The 11,960-nt window shown below is 43.1% G+C and overlaps 5 non-coding genes across 5 annotated transcripts; all 5 read right to left on the reverse strand.

Moving 5' to 3' along the window:
• Positions 1-2,922: 2,922 nt before the first annotated feature.
• On the reverse strand, positions 2,923-2,994 carry trnah-gug. The gene has a single exon. It is a non-coding gene; the product is annotated as a tRNA-His (tRNA).
• Positions 2,995-3,245: 251 nt separating this feature from the next.
• trnah-gug lies at positions 3,246-3,317 on the reverse strand. The gene has a single exon. It is a non-coding gene; the product is annotated as a tRNA-His (tRNA).
• A 247-nt stretch (positions 3,318-3,564) lies between these two features.
• Positions 3,565-3,636, reverse strand: trnah-gug. Its single transcript has one exon. It is a non-coding gene; the product is annotated as a tRNA-His (tRNA).
• Positions 3,637-6,984: 3,348 nt separating this feature from the next.
• Positions 6,985-7,056, reverse strand: trnah-gug. The gene has a single exon. It is a non-coding gene; the product is annotated as a tRNA-His (tRNA).
• A 4,482-nt stretch (positions 7,057-11,538) lies between these two features.
• On the reverse strand, positions 11,539-11,612 carry trnat-agu. The gene has a single exon. It is a non-coding gene; the product is annotated as a tRNA-Thr (tRNA).
• Between the last annotated feature and the right edge of the window lie 348 nt (positions 11,613-11,960).

Consider the following 11,960-nt stretch of genomic DNA (forward strand, 5'->3'; position numbering starts at 1 on the left):
AGTATACATATCTCTGTGGCATATTACATCATCATGCAGCAGCATACAAGACATTTTTGGACTCACCTTGTTGTTCTATGCTCACTTGAACCGGAAGGTGGCGCGGCGGTCCTTCTTGTGGGCAAATTTTGTCATCAAACTTTGTCATCAAAGTCTGGCATTCTCTGGATTCATGGTGCTTTCAAGACAACTGGGAACTCTGAAAAAAACAAGGTTGAATCATTCGGTCAGTGATCTTCAGGTCGGAGATCTAGAAAGAGGCCTGAGTTCCCGACTTGGAACTCCAAGTTGGATGACCGTTCAAAACGTATTTTCCCAGTCTGAGCTAGTTTTTTTTCCCCGAGTTCCCAGTTGTCTTGAACTCTCTGAAGTCTGAGATTTCCCAGTTCCGAGTTTCCAGTTGTTTTGAATGTGGCAGAAGTCATGCTGGATTGACAGCACGGCCAATGTATTCAACCTTTTCTGGCCCATGGTTTTGTATGTGAATGTTTATCCTTTTAAGCTTGGAAAATAGACCCTTAAACCCATACTTGGACTACATACCCACTCCACTGAATAGCAGGCTAGTGATTGCTTTGCAATGCTTGCAGTTAGCCACTGATTCCTTCCAAACCACTCATTGTTGAATTTGCGATTTCCAACTTGTTGTGTAATGTTTATGTCCAATGGCCACCGATACGTTTTATCCATAATTTCTCTTCATATGACAAGGATTGAAAGGGATTTGCCAGTATATTGTCGACTTGATTCATGATGATTACTGCTTGTCTAGCTTGTTAGCTAAGATTTTGAAAGTATGATGTTGGCAAGATCAAGCCAATCAAAGCTATGGTAGATATAACATGATTTGACGTCATTTTATCTGTGGCCAATGACCTTGAGTCTTCTTGGATGGGCATGTCTAATGTAAATCTATGGCAGCACCCAAGGGGCTTGAATTTTCGAGCTCTCCCCATAGATTTTGCGGTGACCCCATGAGTGTCAGAACACTGAGCCAATCACAGCGCAACTAGAGAACATTACCAACCCCTACGCTCCATATTTTCCACTGGCTGCCCCACCACCACAGAAAGCACTGAGCTAGGCTGAAAACACCTGCATTTTGGAGCTGCCTCACTCAAGAAAGCAAAAATAGACCATGTTCGTATGCGGCTTTATTAATTAACTCAATTATTATATATATTTTTTTTACATTGTTTGCAAACTGATATGTGACATGTATTAATGCCAAAATAACATGCAAAACAGGCAACAAAAAAATGAAAAAAGGGTCCTGAATGACAAGTCGCCACTGATCACAAGCAATTTTACCAGTTATAAAATTGTCATCTTTAAAATACAGACTAGCTAAAAAATAAGTGATAATTTGTTGGTAAAAAAGTGGAGGTGCAAACTTCTATTTAAATTTGCTCCATGGATCAGGCAGACAAGTGTAGGCTAAGGCAAAAAGCTGTGTGGCTCAGCCAAAGATGATCTATAATATTGCTCAGCTCAGTGGCGACTCGCGAAGAAGAGGACTTTGCAGGTGTTTCTGATTAATAAACAATGCCATGCTTGTGGGTGGCAGCATTCAAATAAAACCCAGCCCTGAAAAGAAACAGATTGAGAAGTAGTAGCACGTCATATCATATGGGAAACATACAGCATTGGCACGGATTTCCCACTTCAACCCCAAATATATCATACTTTGACTAAAACGAAGACTTATTGACTTAAATCGTTGTGCAGCATCATGGGTAAGCTATGGGCATTGTCTTTCAGCTGAAAAAATATGTATTTCCGCCCGCGTGGGCATTTAAAACTGCAAAAATGTCTCTCCACCCCCGTGAAGGGTTTTGACTAGATCAGTGTTGCCAACTTCGCGACTTTGTGGCTATATAGCGAGTTTTCAGACCCCTCTAGCGACACATCAAAAAAGCGACAAATCTAGCGACTTTTTCTGGTGTTATTGGAGACTCTGACGTGAAAACACGTATCGTTCTTACTCTTCTCAACGCGCTGCAGTCCCTCCCAGCTGCAGTCAGAGCAGGAGATGTTCACCCCTCCGCGTCCAGACTGCAAATGAATCGCGCATGCGGGAAGCCGCCGCTGGCTGATCCCGCCCTGGCTTTACATTCAGGGCGGGATGTAAATGTAGGTGTTTTTTACTCACTTTGTTGTAAAACACGTTGTCTCTCACACGTTGTCTCTCCCACGACGTTATTCCTCTCTCCTACAGTGTCCATCACAATTACATGCACATGGTAATTATGCAAATTATCACGTCATTTAGCGACTTTTAGGACAGCCAATAGCTACTTTGGAAAGGAGACATCTTTTGTCAGATTTGACTTTTCGTAGCAGGTTAGGATAATTGTGTTACGGTGCTTTCTAGTCGTTCAGTTTTTGTCATGTTTGTTGTGTACTAAATATTTCAGTTTTTATTTTAATTGTTTTTTCCTGTTAAGCACATTGCATTAAATTCCATGTCTGAAATGTGCTGTATAAATAAAGCTTGATTTGATTTGAAACTGGAAAATGAGCTGAACGCGTTCATACTATGATTGTAGGGTGGATCATGAAGTATATTTTGCATTGCATCGACCTAACTTTTAAAATCAATTTCTCCTTATGCATGTTCATGTGGGTTTCATCTGGGTTAAAGATGGGTACATAGCCTACATATTAGCTAGCTGTTCCCCCACACGTGTTGTTACTAATTTAGCTAACTGCATCTAGGTAAAGCTAATTTACAGTTTTGTCTTTCATTCATTGCCACTGCTATGTGTAACGTTAGCTGGTTAACCAACCCCGAAAGGGATGAATATCAGAATTACATAGCTAGCTAATTAGCTAGCCAGTCAGTTAGTTTACCATTAGTAAACTAACGTTAGTTGACTCTTCAAAAAGACAACCCTTATGCCGTGACATTGTGTATCGCAATGCCGTGACCCGGATTCGAACCGGGGTTGCTGCGGCCACAACGCAGAGTACTAACCACTATACGATCACGGCGAGCTACCAGGGCGTGTGGGTTGGGCGGAGATTTGGGGCTATTCAAACGTGCAAGCAGAGCCATGCAGCGACATGGACTTTCGTTAAATTGTATTTTCTTTTTTCAAACACTCCTTTGCGGATGGTTAGGAACCGGTGTCTCGACTTTGCCAGTTTAGCTAACGTAAAAAAAGATAACTATTTATATTATAGTTAGCAAGGTACCTCTTTAATAAAAAAGAGCCCTTATGCCGTGACATTGTGTATTGCAATGCCGTGACCCGGATTCGAACCGGGGTTGCTGCGGCCACAACGCAGAGTACTAACCACTATACGATCACGGCGAGCTACCAGGGCCGTGCCCCAACTAAGAGGGGCTATTCAAACGTGCACGCAGAGCCATGCAGCGACATGGACATTCGCTAAATGGTATTTTCTTTTTTTCAAACACTCCTTTGCGGATGGTTAGGAACCGGTGTCTCGACTTTGCCAGTTTAGCTAATGTAAAAAAAGATAACTATTGATATTATAGTTAGCAAGGTACCTCTTTAATAAAAAAGAGCCCTTATGCCGTGACATTGTGTATCGCAATGCCGTGACCCGGATTCGAACCGGGGTTGCTGCGGCCACAACGCAGAGTACTAACCACTATACGATCACGGCGAGCTACCAGGGCCGTGCCCCAACCTGGAGGAATTAGCATTTTAACTTCATCCAACAGTGACGTAGCCTACTGTTCAAGCAGAGACATATTAGTGAATGTTTTGTCACTAACATGACATGTAACGCAAGTAATCATCATATCAGCTGTCCAAGTCTTTGTAAGATGTTTTTTTGTGTGAAATGTATTCTCTTTTGAAATATATATTCTGCTACTATGCAAACAGTATAGTTTATCGACAAAGTACTTTTTTTTTTATAGCTAGAAAGCTACTGTAGCTAGTAGGCCTAACGTTACTAATGTTAGCATAATGTATCTTTCATAGCAACATACAGGAATATATAACGTAACCTACCATGTTTGCTATACGCCAAATAGCTGTTTTATAGTAGTTTGCTTGGCTAACCATTGCTCTTTCTTCTCGTCATTTTCCCAGGAGGATTCTCCAGAACTGTGAATAATGAATGGTAAACTTAACCCCATTCTCTGCTGGCAGTGGAATTCTGTCAGGTTTGGAAGTGTCAGCATGTTCGCCTGTTCTTCTTGTCCCATATGCACAGTGACTATACGGTGGGCCTGACCTCGACCTGGTCCAACAGACCCATCTACTGCCCCTTAGTCTCTGTCACCCTGCTCAAACTCAAACTGCAGGTGAGAAAGATACATTATATATATACAAAAGTATGTGGACACCCCTTCAAATTAGTGGATTCGACTATTTCAGCCACACCCTTTGCTGACAGGTATATACAATCGAGCACACAGCCATGAAATCTCCGTAGACAAACATTGGCAGTAGAATGGCCTTACTGAAGAGCTCATTGACTTTCAACATGGCACTGTCATAGGATGCCACCTTTCCAACAAGTCAGTTAGTTAAATTTCTGCCCTGCTAGAGCTGCCCCGGTCAACTGTAAGTGTTGTTATTGTGAAGTGGAAACATCTAGGAGCAACAACAGCTCAGCTGCTAAGTGGTAGGCCACACAAGCTCACAGAACGGGACCACTGAGTGCTGAAGCGCGTAAAAATTGTCTGTCCTCGGTTGCAACACTCACTGCCGAGTTCCAAACTTCCTCTGGAAGCAACGTCAGCACAATAATTGTTCGTTGGGAGCTTCATGAAATGGGTTTCCATGGCCAGGCAGCCGCACACTAGCCTAAGATCACCATGCGCAATGCCAAGCGTCGGCTGGAGTGGTGTAAAGCTCGCCGCCATTGGACTCTGGAGCAGTGGAAACGTGCTCTCTGGAGTGATGAATCACACTTCACCATCTGGCAGTCCGACGGACGAATCTGGGTTTGGCGGATGCCAGGAGAACGCTACCTGCCCGAATGCATAGTGCCAACTGTACATTTTGGTGGAGGAGGAATAATGGTCTGGGGCTGTTTTTCAGGGTTCGGGCTAGGCCCCTTAGTTCCAGTGAAGGGAAATCTTAACGCTACAGCATACGATGACATTCTAGATTCTGTGTTTCCAACTTTGTGGCCTTCTCTCCTCTTCTCTTCTCTTTTCCCTGTGTTCAAGTCAGAGAGTGATTGATCCATCCTCTGGAGGTGGGGGAACCCAACGTGTTGCCCCTGGATGATATAAGCAATGAGAGGTTGACCGTCACCCTCATGCATTCTATTTACTGTCCAGGGGCAGCATGTTCCTGTTCCAAAGATACTTCGGAACCATACTCTACACTGGTGAGTACTGTATTCCACTGTACCACACAGTACTCTACAGGGGTCAGTACTAACTCTACTCTACTTCACCTTACGCTATACACTGTTGAGTCTCTCTCTAGTCAACTAGTCAACAATGGTATTTAGCCTTGTTTTCCACATCAAGGCGACGGCATGCTTGAGTAGCCCAACATTTCTCCCCCTCACACACAAGCCTTGGTAGCTTGCCATGATCGTATAATGGTTAGTACTGCTCATGGCATTGCGATTCACGGCATAAAGGCACTTTTTGAATGAGTTAATCTGAGACTCAGCCATATGAGAAATGGAACACTAGTCACTTTAATAATGTTTACATATCTTGCACTACTCATCTCATATGTATATACTGTATTCTATTCTATAATATTCTACTGTACCTTAGTCCATGCCGCTCTGTCATTGCTTGTCCATATATGTATATATTCTTAAATTCCATTCCTTACTAGATTTGTGCGTATTGGGTATATGTGGTGAGATTGATAGATATTACTTGTTAGATATTACTGCACTGTCGGAGCTAGAAGCACAAGCATTTCGCTACACCCGCAATAACATCTGTTAAACACGTGTATGTGACAAATAACAAATGTTATTTTATTTTATTTGCTATGATGTTGTCATGAGCAGCTCTGCAGATGAGCACAATGAAAGACTATCACAGAATATCAGCCCATGCATACATTACCAGTCAAAAATGTGGACACACCTACTCATTCAAGGGTTTTTCTTGATTGTTTTACTATTTTCAACATTGTAGACTAATAGTGAAGACATCAAAACTATGAAATAACACATATGGAATCATGTAGTAACCAAAAAGGTGTTAAACAAATTAAAATATATTTGAGATTCTTCAAAGTAGTCACCCTTTGCCTTGATGACAGCTTTGCACACTCTTGGCATTCTCTCAACCAGCTTCACCTGGAATGCTTTTCCAACAGTTGAAGGAGTTCCCACATATACTGAGCACTTGATGGCTGCTTTTCCTTGACTCTGCGGTCCAACTCATCCCAAACCATCTCAATTGGGTTGAGGTCGGGTGATTGTGGAGGCCAGGTCATCTGATGCAGCACTCCATCACTCTCCTTCTTGGTAAAATAGCCCTTACACAGCCTTGAGGTGTGTTGGGTCATTGTCCTGTTGAAAAACAAATGATAGTCCCACTAAACCCAAACCAGATGGGATGGCGTATCGCTGCAGAATGCTGTGGTAGCCATGCTGGTTAAATGTGCCTTGAATTCTAAATAAATCACAGACAGTGTCACCAGCAAAGCACCTACACACACCTCCTCCTATATGTCACCAGCAAAGCACCTACACACCATCACACCTCCTCCTATATGCTTCACGGTGGGAACCACACATGCAGAGATAATCCGTTCACCTACTCTGCGTCTCACAAAGACACGGCGGTTGGAAACAAAAATCTCTAGCTTTAAAATGTAGCTAACGAAACTGAATGTAGAGTATTGTATCACTTGAGTACCCTTGGTATCAATCTATGCTTAATTATTGTTATAATGACAGATGTGTAGTAATTATTTTTTACCTGTGTACTGTAGGCACCCTTACTACAGTCTCTGCTTAGTTCACCCTACTCATTCAAAAAGAGCCCTTTTGCCGTGACATTGTGAATCGCAATGCCGTGACCCGGATTCGAACCGGGGTTGCTGCGGCCACAACGCAGAGTACTAACCACTATACGATCACGGCGAGCTACCAGGGCTTGTGTATGTTTAGGAGAAATCGGAGAAATCGATCTGCTCAAGCAAGCCTTCACTGTGGCTGTGGTGGCTAAAAGTCTAACGTTACACTTTGATGCTAGTTAGATTACAGTTAGGGCTTGTGTATCTGTGGGAGATATTGGGTAATTTAAGCATGCATTGACGTGGACAGGCAGAGCTGACTTTTTGGCTTTCCACCCAAGGGGTCTCCCACAAGCCCTGGTAACTCGCAATAATCGTAAAGTGGTTATTACTCTGCGTTGTGACCGCAGAAATCCGGGTCACGGCATTGTGATACACAATGTCACGGCAAAAGGGCTCCTTTTGAATTACTCAAAGTACTAACTGTGTAATCTAAAATATAAACGCAACATGTAAAGTGTTGGTCCCATCCCATGTTTCATGAGCTGAAATAAAAAATCCCGGTCTACAGTCTATGATTTAGGTGGCTGGAGTCTTTGACAATTTTTAGGGCCTTCCTCTGACACTGCCTGGTATAGAGGTCCTGGATGGCAGGGAGCTCGGCCCCAGTGATGTACTGGGCCGTACGCACTACCCTCTGTAGCGCCTTGCGGTCTGATGCCAAGCAGTTGCCAAACCAAGCGCTGATGCAGTCAGTCAAGATGCTCTAAATGGTGCAGCTGTATAACTTTTTGAGGATCTGAGGTCCCATGCCAAATCCTTTCAGTCTCCTGAGGGGAAATAGGCATTGTTGAGCCCTCTTCACGAATGTCTTGGTGTGTTTGGACCATGAAAGGTTCTTAGTGATGTGGATACCAAGGAACTTGAAGCTCTCAACCCGCTCCAATAGTCCTCATGTTGAGGGAAAGGTTGTTATTCTGGCAACACGCTGCCAGTTCTCTGACCTTCCTGTAGGCTGTAAAGTATGCATATTAGAAATGTTTTTCACATACAAACTGTATATGTCCGTACTAAGAATCATATAGGCTTCCCAAAAAATTACATGCTCACTGTGGTAGAAAGTTTATTTTGATTGGCGATGTTGTGCATTTATCAAAATTCCATCAGGGAGCCTGATTTCAGATGTCATGCAAACTGGATTATTAGGGAAATCGTTCTTCTTGCAAAGCATGTAAACGTTTAAATCAAACTATTATATTAATCTGACAATTCACAAGAATCATATTATTGTGTGCGTACTCCGTGCCGGCCGTGTTCCTATTGGTCAGTCGTCGGGAGCGGCTTGTAAAACACGCCACATTACACGATAAAGGCAAAACATGTCTGACACTGCCAGAACTTTGCCTACGACCGCACGTAGCGGTACTTCATCAGCAGACCTAGACCCTGTCACACTGAACGAGCCAAGACGTCCGACGATCGTTTAAGATCTAAGAATTTGCCCACGACTTGGACATTTAGTCTGTGCCGGCCTTCACTATAAGCTAACTAACTGGATAACTACACAACTCTGCCATTTGACAAAGTCGTCCAGCTCATGGTAGGTAAATGAGTTAGATTCATCTGCTAGTCCAGAGGTTCTTAAACTTTTTCGGCTCGAGACCCAAATGAGAAATGTACTGACCGAAATGAAGAATAAATATTGTGTGATTTAAGAAACCCTTTTGCTAGTCAATCTAATGTGTCCGTATAGATTCCAAAATTAGGAAATAAAAAAAAACTTTTTGGGTTCTGTTTTGATTCAAAATATGTGTGGCTTTTCACACACACAATAGACAATATAACTATGGGCATTGCGATTTAGTTGGTTAAAGCGCCTGTCTAGGAAATAGGAGATCCCGAGTTCAAATCTCAGCAGTGTCTTTAAAAAAATGTCATTCTACCGAGTCGCGACATTGCGATATACAATGTCACGGCAAAAGTGAGCCTTTTGACTGAGTTATCTAACTACTGGTAACTGAAGCTAACAATCAAACGTTGACATTTAGCCAGTGTGCCCCCCTATGGCTTGTCCAATATATCCTACCAATGATCAAGCCCTGGCAGTTGCCATGATCGCATAGTGCAGCGATTCTCAACGGGTGGGTCGCAACACAAAGTTGTGCCGCGTGCGGTTTAAACCATTTTACATTGAAAGTCAACAGTGTATTTTTTTTATTTTTTTTTGCAACTGCAGTTATCCTTCACATAAAATAAATGTGTGCTACATATGCAGCAGAAAATAGCTTCATTTTCATCAGATGACAATAGAAGTGCAACGCTATTTATAGCAGCCACACAAGTAAATGAGCTTACAATGAACAATGACTTTTTTTTTTTTTTTACTGCATGGCCATCATATTTCTAATGTTTATCATATAAATAATGTAGCCAGCTACATTTCCAAATGTTTTGCTTAAAGTTAATCTTGCATTTTACTGGAGTAAAGTAGGCTACCTCGAGAAAAGTACAGGAGACAAATATCTCCACCTCAGCCAGAGAGCTGTCTGCCGATAGAACCCCCCGTTCCTGAATTGTCATCGGAGTGGAGAAGTGCAACTGAAGCACAACATTAGTCTGATGCCGAGCGGAAATTACAATAAGAAGCATTTTAGATCTGCGTTTACAAAATGCAGCAAGATATTTCTTACGCGTTTTATCTTAATTGTAATTCTTTTTTTTGTGAAAAACGTTAATGCGACCCTTGCGTTTAGGCTACTATCCAGATGGCGTTTTTGGCGACAACAACAAAAAAAAATGTCATGGGAATGTTGGATCGTGAATGAGACAACCTGGTGCAATTTGGGTCCCAAGACAATACCAGTTGAGGAACACCGATGTAATGGTTAGGTCTCTGCGTTGTGGCAGCAGCAACCCCGGTTCGAATCCAGGTCTTGATATGAGATACTCAATGTCAAGGCAAAGGGGCTCTTTTTGAAAGAGTTAAAATTAGTAGTAGCTAACTAATACACTATCTAACTGTCTGTGTAGTGTGTTTTACGAATGTATAAAGTGTTAAAAAATATATTTAATCGGTTAAGCAGCAGTGTCTATTTGTTAGAAAACAAATGTACTTGCAGTATAGAGATACAGTATAGATTACATTATTTAGCAGACACTCTTATCCAGAGCGACTTACAGGAGCAATTAGGGTTAAGTGCCTTGCTCAATGGCACATCGACAGATTTTTCACCTAGTTGGCTCAGGGATTAGAACCAGCGACCTTTCGGTTACTGGCACAACGCTCTTACCCACTAAGCTACCTGGGTTCTAATTCTATTTCTATGTATTATGTATCCTCTAGGTCTGTACACTCTGGGTAAGGAGTCTCTACTAGTCCAGCTAGCCATAGAGTTTAAGACCTGGGTTGAAGTGTCCATGGAGAGGCTAGAGACCGTCGAGAGACTAGAGACGCTCAGAGCCCTGGAGCAACCAGATGTCTTCACCACTGAGCCAGGAGCGGGCCGCCGGATCAGGACCGTGGACCAGTCAGAGATTCCACTTCACCAACCAAACAACTCCTCTGGGGTCTGAGTACTTTCCGAATGCACTGTATTACACGACTGCTCCTGTAGGCACAACTCTCTCACAGACCTTCTTACAGGCTTGCTCCGGCCAAACGCTACGCCACAGACATTAGTTTCTTCTCTGCAATGAGTCTGGATCTGAGTACCTTCCCAACCCTTGTGAATACATTTGGGGCAGTCTGATTGGTCCAGACACCGATGGGTTGGTGAACACGCTTGGGTAAAGCGCCCGGTTTGAAAATGTGTCATTGGCTTTGATACCGATGACGAATTTTGGTTAGAGAGGTTCCAATCGCTGAATATTTTGTTTTGTACAATGCCTCTCTTCACCACAAATGACTTCAACGACGGCAGTCTCAGACTAAAGTATGTAGCGAATGACAGAGCAGAGGAAGAATTCAGTGTGAGTGGTCAGGCTTGCTGATGGGCCATCAATGGTTGATGGGCTTCTCATTGTATTCAAAACTGGTTAGGTAGGTTTAGGCATCCAGAGCTTCACACCTAGGCACCCAGAGCTTCACAACTAGGCACCCAGAGCTTCACAACTAGGCACCCAGAGCTTCACACCTAGGCACCCAGAGCTTCACACCTGGGCACCCAGAGCTTCACACCTAGGCACCCAGAGCTTCACACCTAGGCACCCAGAGCTTCACAACTAGGCACATTGGCACCCAGAGCTTCACACTAGGCACACCACAACTAGGCACCCAGAGCTCACACAGGCACCCAGAGCTATAGACACCAGACCACACCTGGGCACCCAGAGCTTCACACCTGGCCCAATGGGCCCAATGAGTAATTTAGCAGAGGCTCTTATCCAGAGGGCGACTTACAGTAGTGAGTGTGTACATTTTTGTACAACGTTTCAATCAACAAGCAGAGCCTTGGATGTGAACAGAAAATGAACACAGTTGCAGTATTATTTATAAAACGTAGATGGTATTGATATTTCATATCGGTGACCATTACTGTTACTTACTGAAATCAGTGTTTATTTGTCAAATTCACAGGATTGTGTACACCGTGCAATGAAATGCTGAAAAAGGCACTGCTGAGATTTGAACTCAGGATCTCCTGTTTACTAGACAGGCGCTTTAACCAACTAAGCCACAGCACCACTATAGGGGTGGAAGCCTTGTCCGAACCACAGCAGCCAATGGGCAAGAGCCTTTCTCCTGTTTGTGTAGCTTGAGGCAGCTTGATTTTCAAGTACACCCCTTGGACAAGACGCTAGTAGGGATAAGTTCAACACATGTTTTTCAGAATCAATTAGTGGATGGTTGTTATGGCCAAATTAGTTGATTAATCAAAGTTTGTTTTTCTCAACGAATACATCTTGAGTTTTCCTGTCAGAATATATTGAGAGGTGCGCGTGCATACTCGACAAACGCTTACTTCAGTCAAAGTTTATTTGTCATATGCCCAGAATACAGAGTACTGTACACAGTACGCTTAGGGCCCTTTA

This window comes from Coregonus clupeaformis, chromosome 30 (assembly GCF_020615455.1).
Source record: "Coregonus clupeaformis isolate EN_2021a chromosome 30, ASM2061545v1, whole genome shotgun sequence".
NCBI lineage: Eukaryota > Metazoa > Chordata > Actinopteri > Salmoniformes > Salmonidae > Coregonus > Coregonus clupeaformis.